This window comes from Aquarana catesbeiana, linkage group LG09, assembly GCF_042186555.1.
Source record: "Aquarana catesbeiana isolate 2022-GZ linkage group LG09, ASM4218655v1, whole genome shotgun sequence".
Classification (NCBI taxonomy): Eukaryota; Metazoa; Chordata; class Amphibia; order Anura; family Ranidae; genus Aquarana; species Aquarana catesbeiana.
In genome coordinates, this window is record NC_133332.1 from 82879035 (window position 1) to 82895443 (window position 16409).

General features: G+C 39.2%; 1 long non-coding RNA gene across 1 annotated transcript in view; it reads left to right on the forward strand.

Moving 5' to 3' along the window:
* LOC141107858 (uncharacterized) overlaps positions 1-15089 on the forward strand; it is a 39332-nt gene extending 24243 nt beyond the window's left edge. Inside the window, exon 2 of the long non-coding RNA XR_012235976.1 lies at positions 11803-15089. This is a non-coding gene — a long non-coding RNA (uncharacterized lncRNA). The remainder of the gene's footprint in view (positions 1-11802) is intronic.
* The last annotated feature ends 1320 nt before the right edge of the window (positions 15090-16409 follow it).

The window sequence follows — 16409 nt, forward strand, 5'->3', positions numbered from 1 at the left end:
GATGGATGTCCGGGTGCTTGAGGAATCCATAGAACATGTGCAGGTGAACAAGCTGCATTGAGTGTGACAACAGAGCATCACTCACAGGGTGTCGTGTAATCCAACATGTTTTGCCCAATCAACTTGAGCTTCATCTGGGATGGGAGAGACTAGTGCTGGGCATTTATTTATACCCTAATAAATCGGGCAGCATTTAAATTTTTCCCCACTAGTCACTCTCAACATTCACGTCCCTATCTTATAATAGCAATTGCAATTGGTTTCTGCTGCGATAGCCATAGTTCAGTTTCTAGAAAATTGAAGAGGGGGGAAATAGGTAGCAGGAGAACAGCACAAAAAAAAGGAAATAGGATATATCAAAGACCAGGCTGGACAAAGATTCAAGGAATCAAGTATAGATCAGTAAAAAATTGAATAATCATATTTGGTGAACACTCACCATTGAGTTAACATCAAAATCTATTGAAGAAAGACTTTAAAGTTACATTCGGTATTTAGCCCTGTGGAGACAAGGGTATTTAGCCTGTACACCCACATTTTTCTTTCAGGAGCAATATAGTGTCAAAGTCTCCTCTGCGTGGTGGGAGATTAAGGGATACCCTTAACCTTCCAGCCCTCAGGGTTACCCCCCCCGTGGAGTTCGGCAAAGTGTATCGCTAGGGGAGTCAGCTCCTTCTTTTTCATTCCCCGATCCTCCCTGTTGGCCTCCCCTATGATTCTACTGTGTTCACCGATGCGGGCCCTAAGCTGTTGTTCAGTTTTCCCTATATAATATTTTCGACAGGGACATTCCAGCATGTAGAACAATTGTAGCAGAACAATTGATAAAATTCTTAATCTGAAATTTGACATTGTGATCCGCATCGGTGAACACAGCAGATCTATCCACATATCTGCAAATTTTGCAATGGCCACAGGCATACATGCCCTTAATTTGGGGCAGGTCTGTCAGCCAGTTACTCGTTTTCTCTTTCATATATTCTGAGTGAATTAGAGCATCCTGTAGATTGCATGCCCTTTGGGCTACAAGCTGGGGTCTTGGGCCAACTATATCTGCCAGGACTGGGGATTTTGTTAAGATACTTCAATGGTTGGTGAGGATCTGTCTCGCCTGTTCCCACTGTGCACCATAGGTGGTAACAATCCTAGAGGGGGAGATTTTTCCTTTGTCCTTTGGACTTAGCGTTTACTTTCAATAGATTGTTTCTGTCACTTGACCATGCTTTTTTACATGTCTCTTCTTCAGGGTCTTATGGGGGTACCCACGTTCCCTAAATTTCTGGAACATTTTGCATGCCTCATCCTTGAAGACTTGGTTCTGTGAGCAGTTCTGGCGAACTCCCAGGAATTGGCCCACCAGGTTCTCTTTAATAAGGGGTTCAGGGTGGTGACTTGAGGCTTGTAACAGGGTATTTGCTGCCGTTGGTTTCCGGTAGGTACATGTGTTAATTTTACCCCCCCATTGGATATAAGTAGATCTAGGAAGGGAATAGATGTATGGTTGACCATATAAGTAAGTTTAATGTTTCTCTCATTTTCATTCAGGCCGAACAGAAATTCCTTAAGTTGTTCCTCGCTTCCCATCCACACCACCAGGATATCATCGATGTACCTCAGCCACGTGGCTGAGGTACATTTCTTTCAACTGTGGATAGGTTATCAAGACCTCGCCATGACAATTGATTCTTTTCAGGTCTTCCTTGACAGAGTCAAGGAAAACCTTAATCCATTGATACTTATGTAGGGGGTGGGGGTATTTTCATTGATTTGAGGTATAGACTATTTTGTCTTCTCCGGCCTGTAGGGCAGGGTTCTTCTCTGAGATCTTTTTTCATCGAGAGGTGCCAGAAGATTGTCCAAGGCTATCTATTCCTCTCTTTCCATAGGGGTTGTGGGTACCTGTTCTTCCCCTCTCTCCTGTTTTTTGTAATTTTTCATGACCAACATGCCAAAGTCGTAAGAGTACCTTTGCTATGCTTACTAGCTCATTATGCCTTTGTCTTGCAGGGTGTTTTTTTTTTTTTTTTTTAGAGAGGGTTTACTTCCTCTTTAACCAAACCCAGGGAGAATCACTCTCAGTCAGGGGGCACAAGTTGGTCCCCCGTGCTGGAAAATCTTTGTGCAGGGTGAGGCTCAGCATCTCATTGTCATGTTATCGTTATCAGTGACAGAATGGTGTGAGTATGACTAGTCAATTGTCATAGTCGGTGAAGGGGGCAAGGGTCTAATACCAGGTCTGTCACACCCTGTAACTGCTTTTGCTGGATTATTTGGCCTGTTACAGAAAGTGAAAAAATTATGTATCTACTGGCAGGATCAACAACTAATAAAATGATGTAACACAGAGATAACAATTGTGTTAATGTTATTGACAGACTGCATTGTATATGTGCCTTGAGGTGATTCAGTTCGCATTTGCAGCGCTTTACAAATCATTCATTCATTCATGTAATTTTTTTTTCTGTTACATTTTAACCACATGCCGACCAGCGCACAGCGATGTACGTCGGCACAATGGCACGGCTGGGCAAATGGGCATACAGGTACGTCCCCTTTAAACCGCAATGTGGGCGCGTACCGTGAGCTCCTTGACTGTGCCCGCGGGTCCCGCGATCGTGTCCGCCGGGGGCCCGCGATCGTGTCAAGGAGCGGCAGAATTGGGAGATGTAAACAAGGCATTTCCCTGTTCTGCCTAGTGACATGACATAGATCTACTGCTCCCTGTCATTGGGAGCAGTGATCGCTGTCATGTCAGTGGTAGTCTATTCCCCCCACAGTTAGAATCACTCCCTAGGACACACTTAACCCCTTGATCGCCCCCTAGTGTTTAACCCCTTCCCTGCCAGTGTCATTTACACAGCAATCAGTGCATTTTTATAGCACTGATTGCTAGACATGTGCAGGATGAAAAAATTTGTTTTGTTTTGTTTCAATTCGATATTTAACTAAATTCGTTTAGTTAAATTTGTTGCATTCGTTACATTCGTTTTCGGCATTTGTTTCGTATCCAATTTAAAAATTCGACCGCATTTGAAAAAAACTACCAAATTTGAAAAAAATTATCAAATTCAAAGTAATTCTACCGCATTCGAAAAAATTTGACAGAATTTGAAAAAGTAAACTATATATAACCATTTTCCAAAATTCTAAATTCGTATAGAATGAAATCGAATATGAATAGAAAAGATTGGAATAGAATAGAAAATACTAGAAATGAATAGCATAGAAAAACAATAGCACAGAACAGAAAAAAATATTATATATAGATACAGTGGAACCTTGGATTACGAGCAGTGCTGGGACAAGGCCATTTGGTGCCCAGGGCGAAGATGGCAAACTGCGCCCCCCCCCCGTTTTTAAGAAAGAATTAATGTCGTTTCAAAACAAGAATATACTTAAAACAATACAAATTCAATTAAGTTTAATGCAATAGAAACAGAGTTCACTCACACATTTTAATTATTGGAGGCACTTTGAAATAATAATGCAAAAAATGTGCTTGTAGAAAGGCCTGTTAACTATTTTTTCTGTCAAGGCCCATGTGAACATACTAAAGTTTTCAGTTTTGCGTTATTTTGTGTGAGGTAGTGCCCCAATACCAAATATTCACATAAACAGGAAAAATGCAAAATCAAAAAATATCACAAACTTCTCAACCAACATACATGGCCTTCAGCAAAAAATAACCCTCAAGGGATTACACTATTTCTCACTGAAACATATAACATTCAACTGTAATCTTTCCTAAAGGTACTGGCTGGAAAGGGGTTAACATCTAGGGGGAATCAAGGAGTTAACTGTATCTAACAATGTGTAATGTGAGCTGCTTTTTACTACTGACTGATTTGTTTATTTTATCTGCTTTGCACAGAAAAGAAAAAAAAGTGATTGTTCCTTCTGTACAGAGCGCTGTGTTGATTGTTAACACAGAGCTCTGGGCTGTGATTAGACACAGCCGATCAGCAGCTCCCAGCCACAAATACCAGACTCTCGCTGTGTACAATCACAGGGGAGTAGGTGGGAGAAGCATGCGCCCGAAACAGGCAGCGACATGTGGGTATGTCCTGGTGCCTGTAGCTGCCACCTGCGGTGGGTTAGAAAGTGGTTAATTAGCAATGGTATTGGTAATATGCCCCAGGAAGGGGGTTAATGCACTGTCACTGATGTATTAGTGGCCAGTGGCAGTTAATTAACCCCCTTGTGTTGCATTAGTGGTACCAGTGTCCGTGTTAATTAACCCACTGGTGCCACTAATGCAGCACAAAGGGGTTAATTAACTGCCACTGGCCACTAATACATCAGTGACAGTGCATTAACCCCCTTCCTGGGGCATATTACCAATACCATTGCTAATTAATTAATAAATCTGCTTACTTGAGTGATGATGCCCTCCTTGATCACACTCCCATTTTAATAGCTCCGGCAGGTGGCAGCACTGCATGCTCGTTTTCCATCCCACCTCCCGGCCAGCCCCTCTGTGAAGTCCCGCCGGCCAGGACTAGGAATCGCCTGTTGGGCGCAGCGGCGACTAGGAACAATATATAGGGGGGTACATAAGATGCCACAATCAAAACTTGGGGGGCACTAATAATTTTTACCAGTAAATCATACCACCAAAAATAAACTAAATAAGTGTGTGTATATATATATATATATATATATATATATATATATATATATATATATATACATATTTGAGGAAATAGGAAGATACATTTTGGGACTTTACGTGAGGACAGTGGGGCCGTTCAATACCCCTCCTGCATCCCGGTTCAATAATAAAATAAAGGGAGAACAAGGCCGGGACTTTGAATGAGGCACATGGGAGCAGTAGTATAAGTTAAATAAGAATGCGGTTTATTAATAAAATAGTACATAACATGATACAAAATTTCATATATTTACATATTTAGGCACATAGGCTCTATATATGTTGGCACATAGCTCTATAATGATAATCTGTAATCATCGAAAAACGCATTCCAGCAAGAACTTCAATAATAAACAATTGAATATAATAAAATAGGAACGTTCATACATATATGGTTGGTAATGTGTACACATGACGGTAGTTGTAAGCTCTACGCCATTTCGGGACCTTATAGCCACTCATCAGGAGCATAACCGTAGTGACAACCTAAAAAATGGGGGAGATAGCAGTATTGAAATATTTGAAAGATAAGTGGGTAAATGTAAAGTATGAATCCCACAATGTATCGTTTGAACCATGGACTTACAGTATGCATGTGCAGAGGCAACGCAGCCCTGGATGCCAAGCCCGCCAGTATTGCCATGGCCCGAAGCTGAGGGGGCATATCGCGGCGGCTACAACAACACGGAGAACCCCCCAGATTGGGTCAGTGTATGGTAAGCAGAGTGGAAAAAAGTGGAGGTGACCTATGAAGAAAAGGGAGAAGTGAAGAGGATTACATCCTGGAAAGACGTATATAAGGAGTGAGTGAGTGTGTATGAAAAGTAGAAGTGGTAAAATAAGTGAAGATTGTGTAGGGTGGGGGTGTTGGTATGGAAGTGGAGGAAGAGAAAAAGAAGATATGAAGAGGAGAATAGAAAAAGGGAGAGGAAGAGAAGATAGGGAGGAAAGGAAAGGAAGAAAGGGGAAAAGGAAAAGAGGAAATGGGAAAGAAAAGAGGGAAGAGAGAAAGAAGAGAAAAAGAAGAAAAAAATATTTATTAAGCAGAAAAAAGCAAAGGAAAAGGGGAAGAAGCTGGAAAAAGAAAAAACATGGTGAAAGCTAAAGGAAATTCTGAGCGGTCAAAGGGATGGCCAGAGAAGTAGAGCAGTGAATGTTGGAGAGTGAGGGGAAACATACCTGTTGGGTGTGAATAAGGGCAATGCTGCCAGCAGCGTATAATAGCAGTGGAATTGTGGAGAGGACCAGCGTTTTATATATATATATATATATATATAAATACACATACACATATATATTGATATACACAAAAGTTGAGAGTAATGTGGTATTTTTATTGTCTTATTGTGGAACCACACCAGCAATGTTAGAACTCATTAACACAAGTGATGAGGGGAGCTGTTAAGCCCTGCAGTTGAGCCAAGTTTTTACCCTCACCCCCACTGCTACTCCCGTTAGCTGCATAAAGGCAGTGGCTGTGAGTGTCTAATGCCTTCTAAAGAGTGATCTGCATGTGAAGTGCTCTTCAGAAAGCAAAATGAGTATGAATGAGCCCTAAGGCTTTATAAGGTGAAGCAGAGAGACAGAACACACAGACCTTGCATTCTTTTCTCCCAGGTAGAGATCTAATGTAAAAAACAGGATTTCTGCTAGTTTAAAGGAGTGCAAGTCTGTGTTCTGTCCCTCTGATGAAGATCTTTCACAGCTTGGTGTCAGGATGAACAAACATGAACAGACTGTAAGAGCATGTCTTCCTCAGATCCTGTTCCCCTTTCTCTGTGCTGCCTGCACTAAACAACCAACCTACCATGCTGCTGTCCCTCACCCTATCCATGCTGCTGTCCCTCTCCCTATCACTGTCCATGCTGCTGTCCCTCTCCCTATCACTGTCCATGCTGCTGTCCCTCTCCCTCTCCATGCTGCTGTCCCTCTCCCTATCACTGTCCATGCTGCTGTCCCTCTCCCTATCACTGTCCATGCTGCTGTCCCTCTCCCTCTCCATGCTGCTGTCCCTCTCCCTCTCCATGCTGCTGTCCCTCTCCCTATCACTGTCCATGCTGCTGTCCCTCTCCCTCTACATGCTGCTTTCCCTCTCCCTATCACTGTCCATGCTGCTGTCCTTCTCCCTATCACTGTCCATGCTGCTGTCCCTCTCCCTATCCATGCTGCTGTCCCTCTCCCTATGACTGTCCATGCTGCTGTCCCTCTCCCTATCACTATCCATGCTGCTGTCCCTCTCCCTCTCCATGCTGCTGTCCCTCTCCCTCTCCTGTCCCTCTCCCTATCACTGTCCATGCTCCTGTCCCTATCACTGTCCATGCTGCTGTCCCTCTCCCTATTCATGCTGCTGTCCCTCTCCCTATCCATGCTGCTGCTGTCCCTCTCCCTATCCATGCTGCTGCTGTCCCTCTCCCTATTCATGCTGCTGCTGTCCCTCTCCCTATCCATGCTGCTGCTGTCCCTCTCCCTATCACAGTCCATGCTGCTGTCCCTCTCCCTATCCATGCTGCTGTCCCTCTCCCTATCCATGCTGCTGCTGTCCCTATCACTACCCATGCTGCTGCTGTCCCTATCATTATCCAAGCTGCTGCTGTCCCTCTCCCTATCACTGTCCATGCTGCTGCTGTCCCTCTCCCTATCACTGTCCATGCTGCTGCTGTCCCTCTCCCTATCACTATCCATGCTGCTGCTGTCCCTCTCCCTATCACTATCCATGCTGCTACTGTCCCTCTCCCTATCACTGTCCATGCTGCTTCTGTCCCTCTCCCTATCACTGTCCATGCTGCTGCTGTCCCTCTCCCTATCACGTTCCATGCTGCTGCTGTCCCTCTCCCTATCACTATCCATGCTGCTGCTTTCTATTCCTGAAGCAAAGGAAAACAAAACTCACTGTGACTCAGAGGAGCAGAGGGGTAATTTAGCCACTTCCTCCTCCTCTGGAACTGCTGCTTAAAGTTGTCCAAATCTGGCGGCAGGAGAAAGGGGAGGGGCTGGAGTAGCATGATTGGATAAGAATTGCCATGTGACTGCACAGATCATCCTGCATCTCCTTGCTGTGAGTTTTAGCTTTCTGAGAATACAAACAGGGGCAGGCTGGGGGTCGGGAACGCTGCTCGCTGGCTTCAGGAGCTGGGTCTGCTGCAGTCATTATGACAAGCAGGAGACCCAGTCTGCACTTCAGTTGGGGGGGCAGATGAGTGGCCTGGCTGTGCGAGCGATACTCGCATTAACAGTGGGGTCACTGAGGAGAGGGAGGGGGGGAGAAATCACTGCAGGAGCTGACAGGCATTCTCTCACTTGTAAGAAGTGAGGGGCGGGACTGGTCTCAGGCTTGTGTAGCGCGGCCAATATACCAGCACTTCTACTGCGCCCCCATTGCTCCAGTAAATGGTCCCGCCCAGGGCATCCGTCCCTTCTGCCCACCCCTTGTACCGGCCCTGATTACGAGCATAATCCATTCCAAGAGAATGCTCGTACTCCAAAGTACTCACATATCAAAGCGAGTTTCCCCATTGAAGTAAAAAGAAACGCATGCGGCCAGAGGCGGGGGGGGCGCCGGAAAACCTCGGAAACGGCCAGAAAGGCCGAGGACAGTTCGGCTGACCTCGGCAAACCTCAGAAAGACTCCGTTCATGAGCCTTTCCGAGGTTTGCCGAGGTCAGTCGAACTGTCCTCGAGCCTTTCCGTGCATTTCTGAACGGCAACCTTCGACTGCAATCGGCACCGTTCGGCTCCGGCGCCCCCCGCCTCAGGGCAAAAGCGGTACTGCACACCACTTTGGCTTGAATCCTGCTCGTTTTGCGAGACAACACTCGCAAACCGAGTTAGGATATTTAGAAATCCAGTGCTCGTATTGCGAAACACACGTTAACCGTGTTACTCACAATCCGAGGTTCCACTGTAGATATATATAAAACATCTTCTGAAATTCTAATTTCGTGTAGAATGAAATCGAATACCAATAGAAAAGATTAGAATAGAATAGAAAATAATAGAAAAGAATAGCATAGAAAAACAATAGAGCAGAATAGAAAAAATATAATATATTCTATTCTAATCTTTTCTTTTCGAATTCAAATTAATTCTGTACCAAATTCGAATTTCGGAAGATGGTTTTATATATATATATATATATATATATATATATATATATATATATATATATATATATATATATATATATATATAACCATCTTCCGAAATTCGAATTTCATATACAATGAATTTGAATGGAAAAGATTAGAATAGAGTAGAAAAGAATAGACTAGAAAAACAATAGAACAGAATAGAATAAAATATAATATATATGTTATATTTTATTCTATTCTGTTCTATTGTTTTTCGTCCGTTCTTTTCTATTCTAATCTTTTCTATTTAAATTCGAATTCATTCTATAAGAAATTTGAATTTCAGAAGCCATCTTCCGAAATTCGAATTTCATATAAACTGAAATCAAATTTGAATAGAAAAGATTAGAATAGAAATGAATAGCATAGAAAAACAATAGAACAGAATAGAAAAAAATATCATGTATATTATATTTTATTCTATTCTGTTCTATTGTTTTTCTAGTCTATTCTTTGCTATTATTTTCTATTCTATTCTAATTCAATTTCATTCTATATGAAATTAGAATTTCGGAAAATGGTTATATATATAATATTTATATATATAACCATTTTCCAAAATTAAAATTTCCTATAGAATGATTTTGAATAGAAAAGATTAGAATAGAATAGAAAATAATAGAATAGAAAAACAATAGAACAGAATAGAATAAAATGTTTTTCTAGTTTATTCTCTTCTATTATTTTCTATTCTATTCTAATCTTTTGAATCTTTTGTATTCAAATTCGAATTCATTCTATACGAAATTTGAATTTCGGAAGATGGTTTTATATATATATAAATTCTAAATTCTAAACAAAATTCTAATTTTGGAAGGTGATATATATATATATATATATATTTTTTTTTTTTTAATTTCCTATTCTGTTCTATTGTTTTTCTGGTCTATTCTTTTCTATTCAAATCTTTTTTATTCAAATTCAAATTCATTCTATACGAAATTCGAACTTCAGAATCCATCTTCCGAAATTCTAATTTTGTATAGAATGAATTCGAATTAGAATAAAAAAGATTAGAATAGAATAGAAAAGAATAGTATAGAAAAACAATAGAACAGAATAAAAAAAAAAAAATTTATAATATAATATTTTTTTAGTCTGTTCTATTGTTTTTCTATGCTATTCTTTGCTATTATTTTTTTTTTCTATTCTATTGTATTTCTATTTTTTTCTATTCTATTGTAATCTTTTCTATTCGAATTCGAATTCATTCTATACAAAAATCGAATTTCGGAAAATGGCTTCAGAAGTTCGAATTTTGTATAGAATGAATTTGAATTAGAATAGAAAAGATTACAATAGAAAAGAATAGAAAAGAATAGACTAGAAAAACAATAGAACAAAATAGAATAAAATTTAATATATATTATATTTTATTCTATTCTGTTTTATTGTTTTTCTAGTTTATTCTTTTCTATTATTTTCTATTCTATTGTAATCTTTTCTGTTCGAAATCAATTTCATTCTATATGAAATTCGAATCTTGGAAAATGGTTATATATAGTTTACTTTTTCGAATTCGGTCACATTTTTTCGAATGCAGTAGAATTTTTTCGAATTTGATCAAATTATTCAAATTTGATTGACTTTTTTCGAATTCGGTCAAAATTTTTTCGAATTTGAAACTAATCTATTCTAATCTTTTCTATTCAAATTCGATTTCATTACATAAGAAATTTGAATTTCGTATAGAATGAATTCAAATTCGAATAGAAAAGATTAGAATAGAATAGAAGAGAAAAGAAAAACAATAGAACAGAATAGAATAAAATATAATATATATTTGAATTTATACTATTCGGAATTCGAATTTCGGAAGATGGTCATGTTCTATTTTATTACATTCTAATAAATTCTATTCTATTCTTTACTATCCTTTTATTTTTATTCTATTGCTTTATTGTTTTATATTCTATTTTATTGTATTTTTTAGAAAGTCAATTTCTATTTTTTCGAATTTGTTTCCGAATTCGATTCGATTCGAATTTTGTTTGCTTTTTTGATTTGAATCGTTATTTCAGATTCCTTTAAATTCGTTACTTTTGTAATTCGGAAATTCGGATGTATACGAATTTCTGAATAATAAAAAATTCTTCCGAATTTCCATTCGGAACGAAACGAAATGCACATGTCTACTGATCACTGTATAAATGACAACGGTCCCAAAATAGTGTCAAAAGTGTCCGATGTGTCCGCTATAATGTCGCAGTCACGATAAAAGATCACCGCCATTACTAATAAAAAAAAATAATAAAAATGCCATAAATCTATCCCCTATTTTGTAGACGCTATAACTTTTGCGCAAACCAATCAACATACGCTTATTGCGATTTTTTTTACCAAAAATATGTAGAAGAATACATATCGGCCTAAACTGAGAAAGAAATTAGTTTTTTTATATATTTTTGGGGGATATATAGTATAGCAAAAAGTAAAACATATTGCTTTTTTTTTTTTTAAATTGTCTCTCTGTTTTTGTTTATAGCGCAAAAAATAAAAACCGTAGAGGACCACCAAAAGAAAGCTCTATTTGTGGGAAGAAAAGGACCTCAATTTTGTTTGGGTGCAACATCGCACAACCGCACAATTGTCAGTTAAAGCGACGCAGTGCCGTATCGCAAAAAGTGCTCTGGTCAGGAAGGGGGTAAAATCTTCTGGGGCTGAAGTGGCTAAAATGCTTGTGATACATGGTACAATACCATTCACTATTTTGTGAGCTCTTGTGTTCTACACCAGAACAGTGCTAACAGTTGAGGTGTGTTGACATCCATTGCAATAACAAGCACATTAACACATATTACTGCAATGCACTGGAACAGAGAAGTGTAAATAGGCTTTCAGGGCCCATTTAGATACCACTGTTTGCATGTGTTAGTACTACGCACATTAAGACACGTCGCACATGACTGACACAAGTGTGTTGCAGCGCACAACAATTTACACAATGTTACAGGTGAATTTTTGGTGTTACATGTCAGCAAAGGTAAAAAGGATATAATCATTTTCTTTGCTCTTCTTTTTCAGATCACGACTTCCAGAATGTTTCCAAAATTCTCATTTCTCCTGATATTTGCAGTTGTTTTGAGTCTCACCCATAAGTCCTTATGTCAAGACTGGGACACATTTCAGAAGAAGCACCTGACAGACACCAAGAAAGTTAAATGTGATGTTGAAATGAAAAAAGCATTGTTCAATTGCAAGGAAACTAACACTTTTATCTTTGCACGTCCTCCGCGAGTGCAGGCCCTCTGTAAAAATATTAGAGACAACACAAATGTGTTAAGTCGTGACACGTTTTATCTCCCTCAATGCAATAGAATAAAATTGCCTTGCCATTATAAATTAAAGAGCTCAACTAATACAATTTGTTTAACTTGTAGGAAGGAACTTCCAGTACATTTTGCTGGTGTCGGAAGTTGCCCATAATAAGTTTGACAACAGGGATGTGATAAGCAGCTGCAAGAAAATATGTTGGGGTGAATTTACTAAAGACAAAGATTGTGTGCTTTGGAAGGGCAATTGCACTAATTTTCCCCAGAGCTTAGTAAGAAAATTCCAACAGGGAGCCAAGTGCAGAAAGTAAACCAAGGAGCCAAAGTAATTATAAAAGTCACACTGGACCGCTGCTACCGCACTCAGATGACCAAATGAGAAACACACAAAAACAACAGAATTGGGAAGCGCAGATCCAGGAGGTGGCAAGGAATCAAATGGAGATGGAATCCATGTGAAATTTAAAACAGTTTATTGCTGATAAAACATGTAACCAATACACAGTACAAATGGGAAAAATCTTCAGAATGGCCAAACTCACTGTGATAGTGCCAGCAATGGAGCCAAAAGGTGGTGGAGAAATGGCTGTCCCGCTTCCGTGAAGGCTGTGGACAGAGGGAGCTGCAGACCAAAAATGGGAAGTCTGAAATCACTTTCAAACAGCTGGGAGCGGTGACCATAACCAAAGCTGGGCTACATCAGGGAGGGGAAAGGCTGGGCACAGATCCAGGAAGCATGGTCACTGTATGGATCTGCGCTTCCCAATTCTGTTTTTTTCCCTAGAGCTTAGTGAATGCGGAGAAGCTCTGCTGATTACCATCATCCAATCATGTGCAAGCAAAAATAGTTTTTTCTTTTAATTTTTCTTGCACCCGATTGAGAATTCATTGGGAAGTTTCAGCACATTCACTAAGTTCTAGGGAAAATGAGTGCAACTGCACTTCCAAAGTTCACAGTCTATTTGCTTTTAGTAAATCCACCCCATTATTTCTGAGCAGAGGCCAAATCTATGGCAACAAAAAAACTTTACCTAGTGAATTATTTTATATTAATTGAAGATAATCTTTCTTTCATTTCCTGAAATATTGTAATCAAAACTAAATACATATCAGCTATGTATTACACACAGCAGCAAAAGTTAAAATAGTTTTAAACGTAAAATATGTTTTACCTGAAAGTGGAAGTAAACTTCCATCACTAAATTTTACCTGTAGGTAAGCCTATAATAAGGCTTACCTATAGGTAGTGTAAATATCTCCTAAATGTGCATTGTTTAGGAGATATTTACTGTACATGCAGTCAGTGACATCACTGGCCCATGCGCTCTGAAGGAATGGGTACTAATGCTGTTCCTTCAGAGCCCTGTGCTGTGAACAGCGGCTCCCGTGTACATGCACTGGAGTGACGTCATTGCGGTTCTGGACAGTCAGAGTTGGAGTTCAAGGACTCCAGCTGTGTGAGTGGTTTGAGCCACGATGACATCACTCCCACACATGCACGCCAGAGCCTCCATTTACGGCACAGGACACTGAAGGAATAACATGAGTATGCCGTTCCTTCAGTGCATATGGGTGACGTCACTGGCTGCATCTAAAGTAATATCTCCTAAACGATGCACGTTTTGGAGATAGTTACAGTACCTATAGGTAAGCCTTATTGTAGGCTTACCTATAGATAAAAATCATGCATGGGAGTTTACTTCCACTTTAACACTGGCAAAGCTGCCTGTTTATAAACCAACCATCAGTAGCAAATGTAGGGATGAGGAGAACAAGCTGACATATTAAAGTAAAATCTTACCTATGGCGGTTGAAAGTAGTTATAAATAAGCATGCAGGGTCTTGTAAATGGCCAGGATAGCACAGTATCCACATGAGGCACCGGATCTTGCTCCCCCACATATGAGCAGCAAGGAGCAATGGTAATGTGAGCTTCTTAAGCTCCACCGTTAAAAAAGCGTCGGCCCTCCGAGTCCCTGACATGCGGCGGCACCCCGCCCTGTGGGAGGCAGGATAACGTCACACGTCGAAGGCCCACTGACACATGGGAGATAGGCAGATGTCCGTGCCTGCACGCAGTCATAGGTGGGAACAGCACCCAGCTATCACAATATTACACAAGAGTATAGAAAAATATTGTGGGTATTAACAACCAAATGGCTAAAAAAAGGGTACATAAACCGGACAACACAAAATAGCAAGACATACATAGAACCTGAACATTAAATACGCAAATGTCATAATGCAATTCGGAATAAACAGGGTTCGTTATACAGCATTCAGTTATTGAATATATACTCAGGTATACATGTCCATAAAGGGCATTATATGGATATGTTAATAGGTCCTATATATCTGTTTTATTTTTCCATATCTCCTGATACAAACCCCTCTAGGAAGGATTTGAAGCTGAGTCATTTAAACCCGGGGGAAAAGTTCCATTTGAGTTCATGCTGTAATAAAATCTTATTCCAATCCCCCCCTCTTTTATTGGGATGAATTCGGTCTAAGGCCAAAAAAGGTGATCTTGGGAAATATACGTCCATGTACCGATGCAGTGTGCCTACCCAAGGAGAGGTCAGGGTCGCACGTCTTCATGCTCAGTACATTCTTCAAAATTCCTGTTTGGTTTTCCAACATAAAAACATCCGCATTCACATGTCAATAGGTATACAATGCCTATGGTTTTATAACTGGCACAGTGATGCTGATGAATTTTACTACCACTGATGTTTTTGTTGGTATTTATGAATTGGCAGTAGGAGCAATCTCCACAGTTGAAAGTACCCAAATGTTTGCATGGGTCTTTTCTTTCTGTTCCTTTGAAATCACTTTGGACTTATTTGTTGCCGACAGATCTAGTATGTCAATACGTAAGTCTAGGTCGGTCAGAGACAAATGAACTCACTAAGGTATCTGAATTTAGTAAGTGCCAATATTGTTTAATGTTTTGAAGTTGTGTGTGCTGATTAGACAATCGAGTAATGATTCTGACATCATATATATATATATATATATATATATATATATATATATATATATATATATATATATATAAATAAATATATAAAGGAGGTCTTATGCACTACTACTTTCAACAAGTTGTTAGATAATAATCAAATAATAGTAATTAAAAGCAGCTGCTCACAATGTTCAATGTGTCCCCACATATACAAATAAAGATGTAATTATTATGATGTAGTGCTTTGCTTTAATGTGACTAGTGCTTGCTTAATGGTTATGAATAATCATATAATTGTATCCATGTTACATTAAATCACCAATCCTAATATAATATTGCTTGTATGTTATATACTATATTCAATAAACATACTTAAAATTTGATTTTGTCCTAATGTGTCAATATTCCATCAATTAGATTAATTAAATACAACAATTACTTGTGTTGAGTACCTTTGGGTAAATGTGCAAAAAACTTAATAAAAAAATAGTAATAAAAATCTCCAGAGTCAATGAATACATTTTCCAAATTACCCTGTTGGGTGAAAAAGCCCAAATTACCAATGCTACAGAGGGTAAAATAATATGCATATAACAAATGTATGAATCATCAATTTTCTAAAATAAAATTTTAAGATAACTCCACTAGGTGATGAATCCAAATCACCAGTGCTACAAAGAACTCAGCAAATGTGCAAATAAGCAAATAAATACATGGAGTAATTTCATACAGCAATAAAATAAAAATACATCATTTCTAAAGTGACCCTACTGAGTGGTGAATCCAAAAATTGTGCAAAGGAGCAAATAAAAAAACAAACACATTGTATATGTCAATAAATACAATGACCAATAGAGTAGCAATATACAATCAATTTCACTGCTTAAATTCATGAAATCAGGTGTCCATAAATAAGTGAACTAAAGTCCAGTGATGATAAAGTGCATATAAGATAAGCTTCTTGTGTGACGTGGTCACACTCCCTCACACCATCTGAAATCCACACAGTGTACTCCAGCACCTCACCTCACATTTAGGCCATACAGGTCTAACAGCACTTGGTAGCAAGTAATTCCTCACTGTAGCTTACTGTATATTCTTCCTTCCTCCAGTCAGCAGTGCCAATATGTAATGAAAATAATCCTCATAGTGTAGTATTTTTATAAAAAGATTTTATTAAAAAGCAGTAACTCACATATAACAAACAATATTCGGCATTGATAAATCTCCAGAGCGCATCAATGCACAAATGTTCTGGTCCCGGCCGTGACCAAAAGTGATGTAATCCGGCTCCTCCCAATGTGTTGAATCACAACACACGTGACTTCATCAGGAGTGGAGCCAGTGGGTGACAGTCCTCTATTTGTAGCCATACATTGTTCCCATGGTTACTAGTT